This window comes from Glycine max, chromosome 10 (assembly GCF_000004515.6).
Source record: "Glycine max cultivar Williams 82 chromosome 10, Glycine_max_v4.0, whole genome shotgun sequence".
Classification (NCBI taxonomy): domain Eukaryota; kingdom Viridiplantae; phylum Streptophyta; class Magnoliopsida; order Fabales; family Fabaceae; genus Glycine; species Glycine max.
The window spans coordinates 51,377,718-51,389,275 of NC_038246.2; the positions used below are offsets into that span (position 1 = coordinate 51,377,718).

At 33.6% G+C, this 11,558-nt stretch overlaps 1 pseudogene; it reads right to left on the minus strand.

The window, feature by feature from the left end:
- Positions 1–797: 797 nt before the first annotated feature.
- LOC100777918 (transcription factor TGA2-like) lies at positions 798–8,745 on the minus strand (annotated as a pseudogene).
- Between the last annotated feature and the right edge of the window lie 2,813 nt (positions 8,746–11,558).

The window sequence follows — 11,558 nt, forward strand, 5'->3', positions numbered from 1 at the left end:
GCATGAACACAGCATTCCAGGATCCATGTTTTATCATCTCCATGCTGTCGGAAAATATCTCCTCCATTCTATTGGGCAATTACTAATTATAAAATAGTATAAATAGCATATAAAAAATTATTCAATTAATAAACGATCATTTTATTAAAAATAATAAGTGAAGTATAAAATACAAATATTTAATAATAATAATAATAAGTGTAGAATTTTAGTCTTAAACTAAAAACGTATTAAATTTACATAAAGACTAAAATCAAATTTCAAAATATTTTACACAGTGACCAAGAATTTCAAACGTGACTTACTATTGAAAAGTTCTCAAACAATCGTTAAATCAAAAGTTATGATTTCTTATTTCTCACAAAATGTGCATGGATGTGTGCCTGTTCAGTCCAACATTAAACACTAATATGATGGGATATACAAATTATCACGACAACTAGAAAGAAAAAATGTATATGGAAAATTCAGATACATGAGAACGGAAACATATATTTTTTTATCGATCGTTAAGAAACGTGAATTTAATCCTTCCTAACTTTTAAAACATGACGAATTCTTAAAAAGAAAGGACGAAATCCACATTATTTTTATTTCTTTCAAGTTTGAGGACCATTCATCAATATGAAAATATAGAAACCTTGATCACATTTGACCGAGAATATAAGAATTAAAAATACATTTTGTCCAAGTTATACAAATTCAGATAGATGGAAATTTTCTAGCAACAGAACAAAACATTCAAATTTATCACATCCCAACCATTTTTTGTATAAAATCATCTAAATTCCTTCAACTGTGTTACAATAGACAATATTATTACGTTAGTAGTAATAAACAAAATACATACCCTTGTCATGTCACCAATTCAGTTTCTAGATAATAACTTACTGAAACTAATATCAGTAATGTGAAAACTACAACACAGTAAAATTGCAAGAGTAAAAAACCTATGCCAAAGGATTCTGGTGCCAGATCCATGAAAATTAATGACACACTATTTACCCCCATCAGTCTCTTGGGCGGGCAAGCCAAAGAGAGCTAAGGGCACGCAACCTAGAAAAGTAGTCATGTATTGCAAGTAGTGCACGAGCCGACTGCCGAGTTGTCAATATGCGGTGAATTTGATGCAACGTCTGCTGGCGCAAGTTGTCAGCCTTTCAAATGACCACAAAAATAAACAGAGCCAAGTTATTTTAATAGTGATGTTTGTTATCAATAATCTGCCATGAAATGCTGTATGAAAGAGCATTTTCTTTGAGAAATATGTACCAAACTGATCGCACACATGTGAGTAAGAAAAGCATACCTGCTTAATGAATCCCTCAAGTGTCCCTAGTTTACCCATGGCCATAGCCATTTGACCCATGTAATTTGCCACATTGCCTGATGAACCAGAGGAGCCAAGTGATCCAGTGGATAATGTCTCAGAAAGGGACTGTTGCAATGCTTCCATGCCCTGAGACAAAGCATCTTCTGCTTGTTGGGAAGATTGCTGCAAGTTGGTGATACCCACTAACTGTTGCTCCGTCAGAGGTTCCAACTGATTTACCAGGAGCTGCAACCAAATTCATGCCACTCAAGTCAAGGGTCAAACTACTAACTGACTCTAGACCTCACAAATAAAAATTCTGTTTATCACAAATTCACAATAATCATGAGAGACACATAGAAACAGGTATTTAGGAAGTTCTAAGACAAAGATATAAACCATGTATATGCATTATCATGTGTAAATTGAGAATAAATCACCTTTTATAGTATGAATAATTGAAGTTTGGTGCAAGGGTTTCAAGCCATTAAGATTTGAGCTGTGTAATATTTCCACATCTCAAAACCACGTCTAGAGAGGTTTCAATTGGTTTTGAAGCACTCAAAAAATGATAGGAACAATTCCTATCTAATAAAGGGAGACTGTATTATTACCAACCAAGTAGAGGAAAGTACATAAAATAATAGCAAACACTCCCAGCAAGGTTAATCTAGACGCCCCCAAACAAGATAGATCCTTGGTTATATACCAAAATTATTTTTTAAATAAAAAAAAATGGATATATATGGCTCCAACGTGACTGGCTAAATCCGCGTACACCTCGGGTACTAGTTAAGATCATTTCTCCCCAAAAATGATAGTTTGAGACTTTGAGTTAAGATTACGAAGTTTTAGTATAAATTCTTGTTTTTAACCACACATAAAATAAATTTAATGTTTTTCCTCATTAAGATTGATTGAGTTGTAACAGTAATTTAACTAATTGCTTTCTTTTCTTAATACACTGCTTCATTGATTGAGGATCATTTGTTCTCTTCTTCTCCACATTTTCCTTGTACTCTTATGTAAATTAGGTTAGCATACTTAGATATTTGTTATTCACAGAGTAACCTAACAAACATATTTAGACTAATATTCTAGCAAGTACAAGTGTAATACAATTACTGTTAACAGTCCTAGTATGATAAAACTCCTAGCACAATAATAAGAATCCTAAATCCAACACTCTAAATTCTTGACCAACCAGCAATATCAGCAAGCAACTATAAATATAGATGCAACATGTCAACCCCCAATGTGTGTACAACTACTCTTTTACAGAACTCTCAGATTAAAACAAGTTGGACATCTTATAATTGTCCCAAAATCTGCAAGAGACTTTACTCTGTATGTTACCAAGAAAACTACTTTTTAGAAAAGCCACAATGTCTTTCAACAAACCTTGAGAGCAGCAAACTGAAGGGTTACAATCACAAATCAGCTCACCTTGAGGAGTTCAGATGACCGAAAACCACCAAGCCATAGAAAACACCTCTCTGCTGGTGTCTTCCACATTCCAGACAGCAAATGGAAGACATCAGCCTTAGCTGCATTGGCCTTCAGCCTAAATATCTCATCATAATGTGCCATTATACCATCGATAATCATGCGAAGTTCTGTATCACCTGCATGAGAATTTACACCTGCTCTTAGCTCATTAATTTGTCGATTCTGCTCTTCCAGCCACCTTGCATATTCTACATCAAATGCCATAGCCCCTGTAAAACAACATAGTTTTTTATTATCTCATATATCATATAACAGGAGAAATTAAAAGTTAAAACATTCCTGAAATAATTTGGTACAACATAACAGACACAAATAATAACACTACATTTTATGGACATTGATATTAAAACTTGTGGAATGAATAAAATATTTAAGAAAGCAGGATACCATTTCCACTCATTGAATGTGCTTGATCACCTGAGTTTGATATAAAGATTCCCTACAGGAAAAGAACAAAAGATTTGAGTTTAAATTGAACATGCCATGCCCATTGCTTGGCCAAAGTGTCATTAAAAAAAAAAAAAAAAAACAGAATCTAATTCCAATAAATAATTGAACCCTACCTGCTGCCTAGCTCTCTGAAGCTCTTGCTCCAGTTGGGTCAACTTTAAGCGACTACTTTCGAGCTGTTGAACATAAGCCTGTGGAGTAATGTCATTATCGTATCAAGTATTGCATTTTAATTTAAGTGGGGTGATGTAAAAATAATTATTTCTAAAAAGTATCATAGAGGCCAAACAAATTAAAACAATATAAGAATCATTGGATTGCACTACTACCCTACTCATTAAAAATAACAAGTTACCATTCTAAAGCACTCTATTCTATAAAGGTTGAATATCCAGATTTATCATTTCACAGATTCCATTATAAGTGTAGTTAGGAAGAAAATTCCAGCTAACTTCCAGTGATATAACACTAGAGAGGGTAAAAATAAATGCAGTACTCACAATATTTAATTACTAAAATATATGTTTAAATTAGTCAGAGCTCAAAAAAAGTGGGTACTCATTTTCTGTATTTTCTCACCATAAAAGGAAGTATACTTCAACTGTATTGTTGAGTACCCTACCTGGGAGAATTAAGCAAACAGCCAGGAGCAGTCTAGCTGAATTCTTGAGTATTTTCATATTCCTTTTTGTATCTACGACTTTCCATTTTTTATGATATCCTATTTTACCTCTAGTTGCTCATTTCACCTTCCCCTTTGACAAATTGATTTTTCTATGAAAAAAGAAAATATTCTACTAGAACAAAATCAATGTCCATTGTACTCTCAGTTTGTCAGCAGGCCTACATAATCTGTAGACCCAAACTGATCATCCAAATAGATAAAATCACATAGATGAGAATATATACCACCATGAGAATCAGAACTACATGCAATATCTCCATCAAATTTATATATGCCCATTAAAAATCCAATCCTGTCTTTGTGATTTACAATGAAGCCATAGTAATATTAATTATATGGAGAAAGAAGAAAACAGAAAAAAGATATACACTTGTATCAACAAATATTAACAAAAATTATGTAAGTACATATTCCTACTTTCTTTCTCAACCGACTTTTTCTTGCAGCCTCGCGATTCTGAGCAAGCCTCCGGAGACTCTGCAATAATTAAAAAATCAATGATCATGTAACAAATACCATTTAAAATTTTAGATGATAACCGCATAACAAAATTTAAAATAGAGTAAACATTTGTTTTGGTCCTTCAATGATACACACAATATTACAGTGATACTTCTTTTATAAGTTGATATCAACATTGGTCCGTCAATTTTTATTAATGATGTCATTTAGTCCTTAAAGGACCAACTGGATGTTGTATATTCCTTCAGAGGGCCATTTGATGTATATATAATAGGAGGGGCAATTGATGTTGCGTATATCTTTAACGTGCCAAAGTGGCCATTTACTCTTTAAAATACACTTTACCTTCTGATCTGATTTATCCTTTGATCTGTCACTGGAGTCAGAAGCCACAGCAACAAGGGACTGACTTCTATCAAACTGTACACAAGGAATGCACAAATGTCAGATTGTAAGGAATATCAACTAAAAAACCTATATTTTAAGGAACAAAATGGAAAAGTTGAATCCTTGATGATGAGTTCAATCTAAACAGGTTCAAAATCAAGAAAGAAGAAAATTCCATGAAAGGTAAAATGCAACTTCACCCGTGGATTCTTATCATCCGTGTCAACATCTGTAGAAATATCAGTTCTAGGACTGGCGTCAGCCATGGCAGACTCTTCCTGGTGTTCCGTATCACCACTGACCAGATTTGATAATTGAACCTTTTGTAATTGCAAACTTTGTCACTCTGTTTGGTTTGTTAATGGGTTTTTATCGAGTGAAGTTGGTAACTAAATTGCAAAGAGAAAAGAAAGAAAAATTGTGAAATAAAATAATGTTTTAACCAGATAGCAATCACCTAATTTACCAAGCTGAAAGTTCAATTGACAAAAAGAACTAGAAAAAGTCACCTTATCAAAGGAATCAACTTGAACAGGAACCCGAGAAATTGTTTGGCTACTTACTTAGTGAGTCAAAAACTGAGTCTGAACCACATATCAGATAATATTATTAGAGAATGAAAGGATGGAGAAAAAGTCTATACATGTTAGCAAGAATAAAATAAACAGATCAATCAATCAGATTATAAACTTGGATATCTAGCTCTTTACTCAAGAGTAAAAGCTTGCGTATCTTTTAGCTGCATGCACTTGTGAGTGTATTACTATTCCTTTGTGTTATCCTTCACGGCAGTTAGCCATATATTTATCAATGCTTTCCTTGTCATGCAATTGATGAGATTATGAGAACTAATGCACTGACATATATCAATCATTGTAACAAATAAAATTTTATGAACAGAAATCTCATTATAGCATAGGGAAAATTAATAATAAAGATCACTGAGAAGTGAGAAGAGGCATTTTAATTTTAACAAAAGACATAAATTATTGAGAAGAACTAATATAAAGTTTATTTAGAGAGAAAGTCCATTTAATTACATGTAACAGACAATAATACCTTAAATGAAATATTTTTTGTTCAATTCTCGATCTTTTACCCTAATCTAATTTCATGTTCCATTCACTTCTCTAATTGCTTCTTTTGCTACACAACACCTAGAGGAACTTTTAAATCTCTTATTCCTCCCTCTTATCAAGCATAAACAATTCACAATTTGTTGGAGATCATTTCAATTTATGAATTGCTTCTTGATAGAGCTTAGCTTAGCATTATTTCTGTACTAAAAAAATAAAAAATAAAAGAAGAAGAAGAAGAAAAATGAAAATTGCTCTCATGCTTCTATTAGTAATGAATATGTTTTAAGAATTTGCCCACTCTCCCCCTTTTCTTTCCATTTTTCTCCTCAACCAAACAAAAAAAATACATTGTTATTTGTGTTTTCTTTATATCATACAAAATAAGCTTCTTTAACAAGCTAACTGATAGCAATCAAGTAACTGCTTCTAACTAATTGTACACCGGTCATAAGAGAAACAAAACAAGCACTATAATTATACTGTACTAATTATATACTCCATCATATATTAAGGTGGTGCTAGCTTTTGCTTGAGCCGGGAAAGACAATAGCAATCCCACCCATTTGTGACATATTTTTGTTATTTTCAGATAGATAGCAATATTGGTTGGACCCTAGCGCAATATCATTTGATATGGAAACAACAAGTGACTTAGTTGTGGAAGGGTGTATATATTTGGACTTCATACATAATATATTGCTTTAAATGCAAGGGAATGTCCAAAGCAAATGTTTAATGCACAGAATCAAGTTTGACCAATCTCAGTTGATCGACCTCTGTGATAACGCTTGTAAATGAAGTTATTTCTGTAAAGTTACATATAAAGAAGAAATTTGAAAATGAATATTGCTTCTTATTGAGTTGTCACATGTTACCACTGTGTGGCTGTGGCTAACACATGAAATTGAAATTGTGTAAAATTACATGAAATTAAAAAGAAATATGTCAGTGGCCATTGCTTTTTATTGTGTGTCCATACTAATTTGTTACTACTGAATGAATAACAGATGTCCCGATAGGCCCAACAAAATAGGATAGACTCTAATACCATTTTAGAATTTAGGTTTGGTGCTACCTCAACTCCAAAAGTTAACTCATGAAGTGAGGGTTGTCCCCCATTTATATACACACTATTTTGGGCATATTACTAGTCAATGTGGGATCTCTAACACACCCTCCTCATGCTGAAAATTGGACACCTCAAGCGTAAAATTTGCAGGATTGGACATATGCAGCTGGTCCAATAGCAAGTGTCCTAATAGGCCCAACAACAATCAATAAGATAAACTCTGATACCATATTAGAATTTAGGTTTGGGCCTAACTCAACCCTTAAAACTAGCTCATAAGAGGGTTTTCCCCCACTTATACACAGTATTTTGGCCATATCAATAGTCAATGTGGGATCTTTAACACACTCCCCTCATATCAAGGGCTAGACATCTCAAGCATGAAGTTTACAGAACCAGACATCGATAACAAGTGGCTCGATAGGCCTAACAATGACCACTAAAATAGGCCCTAATACACTCTTATAAATTGGATTTAAACCTAATTCAACCCCAAAAGCTAGCTATGAAGTGAGGGTTGCCCCTCACTTATATTACATACACTATATCACTAGTCAATAAGGAATCTCCAACAATAAGAATACTTACTTCCCCTCAAGGCAACAACATCCTCTATGCGATATCCAACTGATTGATCAAAGTCAGACACACAAATAGAATCAATTGTGCTTCCCTCTGTATAGCTGAAAAAAAATGTCAGATTTCAGCTAACAGCCTCACACAAGTCAGTTCATGTCTTTCTTTTCAGACAAACAACAGCACATAAAACCTAAGCTTCTAAAACTTGATGGAAGCAAAAACAAAAACTAGAATATTGCAATATACTAGTAATCCAAGATGCTTTTTCTCCTCACAGTGAATATTCTATTATTGCTTAGACAATGAATCCAAATATCCATTAAAGGAGTAACGACCTGCGGAACAAAAGAAATTTAGGTGGGGGGATGTAGACAGTAGGATTTCACAAAATGGTACAGATTTAACATTTATGAAATTGCATACTACACGGAATTTAGGTCCTACCGCTTCTGAAACAATGAAATCTAATACTAAGAGTAACTGCTAAGGCCTAAGAGGAAATATACCACGCATCGGAATTGGGCAATTGTGAATTGAAGCTCGGCATCCCTCTTGCTGTTCCCTTCTCATCTTCTACACAAACACCGGCTCTACTCCACACATACCATCATATCATATCCTCAATAACCTTGCAATACAAGACCTAAGGACCATGACCAAAATAAATACTTCACAGAATCAAAAACACAATCTTTGCTTGACTGGAGGCAGACTAACTAAACTACTCCGACTCTCAATCAAAACACGAATTGCAAAAGAAAGAGACATGTCGCTTCACATGAGGGATAACCAGCAAACTCAACTTCGACAAAAATGAAATTCAAACAATTCAAATCTAGATAATTCCTGGACTTCCAGATATACTAACAGAAAACAAATCTGAAACAGTAGAAAAAAATTAACTGCAGTACCTCGAGTGATTAAAAAAAAAAACAATTGGGTGACGAAAATACAAACTTTGGAACAATCCAGTGTGCCCACAAGCTGAAGTCGTGGAAAACGCTAATTTGGCACCAAATAAAAGGTGCATAAAAGTCAAAGCAGCACACTTTGACAAACGAAAGACTAATTCGACACCAACCTAGCAACCCCCTAATGCCGAAACGAATAAATAAGAAGACACCAAATCCAATCTCAAGAAGATTAATTGTGAAAGAAAAAGGTATTGTTGTTGTTTTGCTCATGCTACCAAACACTGTAGCAGAAAATGAAGGGAACCCACCTTGAAATTCTGATGATGTGGGGATGAAGATGAATGATGATGGTATCTGTTCAACGTGTTTTTTTTTTTTTTGCGAATAATTATTATTGTTGGATTAAAGTGAAAGGAAGAGGACTTGAGTTGAGTTGGGAAGAAAGAGAGAGAGAAAGGATCAATCCAATTTCTAGACGTCTTGTTTTGTTCTGCTTCCGAGAGAGAGCTAATGGCTTTTCATTTTTTTTCATTTTTATTTTTTAATGTTCCAGTGCTTTGACATGATTCATCATTAATTGTATTTTACTACTATTTTTCTAAGAAAAAAAATCTTGGCGTCTTCTACTCTTGTTGTATTTTTACTTCTTTTTTTTTTTTTTTCTCTGTCGTTTTGTCACTGTATCAGAGATACACTGACACGGTAATAACACAGCGCCTTACGGGGTTCACAGCTATTTTTTCACTTGAGTGTTGCGGCTTTGATCCTCTGCAAAAAAGTCACAGCTGTTATTGGTTAAGCACCTTAGACTTTTTCTTCTTCTTTTCAAACGTGAATAAGCTCATTAGGGTACATAAGTTTTCTGTGCTCTTTGTGGGTTTACGATTGCAATAAACAAGAGTTTTTTTTGTGAGTTTGAGAAATTGGGTTAGCAATGTGTACGCTTTGGGAATGGATTTGGAAACGAAATTCTCATCAGAAGGTGAATTAGACTCATATTACTGCATGTAGTTCTGAATTTGTTCTTGGACTAATTCTATGGGTGTTTATTTGGATTGTTGAATAATAAATGTATTGTTGGGAGTTGAAATTTGTTCTTTCTGCAAAAAAAATTCTTCAAACTCAGATCTTTTTAATTAGTGTCCACGAAGAAGATTAGGACATTTTAGAAAGAAAAAAAAAATCTTTAAAAGGGGAGTTAAATGACTCACGGTGATGAAGGATCAAAGTTAAGGTATGGAGCTTTCTGTAGAGTTATAAAAAAAAAATACATGTGTAATTAAAGAATACTTTAGTGATATGAAAAATATCGGTGTAATTTAATATTAATATAGTTGTATGTTGTTAATATTGAAGTAGTTAAAAATATATAATGATAAAAATAGACACATCTATATGATGTTTTTATATGAATTTTAATTTTATTTAATTGACAAAAATATATTTTAGATATTTATAATTTTTTTCTAATTAGTTCTAAACACTTATATTTTTTATTTATAGATAAATTATTTAAATTACACCGATATTTGTAATAAGCACAACCCTCAGGAATGGTATTTGTAATTTACTCAAAAAAACTATATCCTTAAACACTCGTGGTAATGGTCGATAAATTTCAGGCATGTGTTTACGTTGTTCACGACAAGGATAAAGAATATACGAAACAAAAAAAAAAATCTAGAAAATCTATCATGTTCAATATAGAGGGGAATAAGGGGCCACAAAGAAACAATTTAAACTTACACTTTTAGACGTTAAATTTAAAATAAAAAAAAAAAAAACTGCCCATCCAGGAAATCCAATTACCATAGTTCTTTTTCCTGCTTCAAAGCAGAGAACCAAAATTGAGAGGTAGTACATAAAAATGTGAGCCCAGTACTGGAAATTCTCACTTGACCCTCAAAGTGGGATCTTCAATTGATGGAGCTGTAATGTTAGCAGTTGCATAGCCACCATAACCTCCTCTTGCACCACGTCTGCGACCACCCGCGTTATAGTAACTTTCACACTCGGGGGACTTCAGAAACTCATTGATGCTGACAGACTAACAACATGAAATCCAATAAACAAAATGGAGTTAAAAAGTCAACCAAATCCATTAGATATGAAAAACTAAAAGTTCATGGCCATGTGCATGATAAGATCCAAAATCTAAAGTAAAGGAGAAATATATCACATGTAATGTGTGAATATTACAGACTAAAAAATATCAATGAAAATGGTAGAATAAATTAAATAAGGAGTTAACACTTAACTACGAGCCTTGTCCAGAAATAACAATTTCAGTAATGGAACTGTTAATTAAATGATCAGAAGTAATGGAATCATTAACCAAAAACTGCAGTCATAGATAGACAACCAACAAAGTCACACCTTTTTTAATTTATCTTCCTTGTCAAGTGTCTCTCTGCGCTTGTCCTTATCACCTCCCTACAAAGAAAAAATCCAGTGAGACAAACATCAAGTATTAGTACAGCAAATTTAATACGTAAAACTAAACTAGAGTGAAAACAGAGAGCCGTAATACAAACAGGCTACTTTTTTTTGCTCTTGATTAATTCCTAGTTTTTGTGTTTTGAGACCTAAATCTGGTATCTGGGAGCCTCATGAGATAGCATGCATACACCTGGTGGCAAGCGAGCATATTTTTCCATTCCTGGTTGTTCATCGTAAGGATGCTCCACTAATTTGAGCAGCCTACGAACTTCTCCAAAATCACCTATTTCTGCAGCATCAATTGCAGTATATATTTAGGATTCACCAAACCCATCCAGATCTTCCTTTCATCGTCAGGAATGCCACTGGTAGAGACCTGCATTACCACAATGTTAGATGACAAAAGCACGACACATTTTGTTTATCTGATTTGGTGTGTTTGGTTTATTATTTGCACGTGTTCAAAGTCAGTTGAACAGAAAAGCACTTAAGTGGAAGGATTGGCTTCAATGTCCGTTTGAGCATTCCCATTAATCAGGAACACATTCTTACTGCAGCTTATGGCATAAGAGATTCAACATCTTATCAACTCACCAATTCTCTTGTGCAATACCCATCATTATTTAAATAAGAAGAAAAGGTTCAGTTGATGATTATCGCATGGTTGTGATGA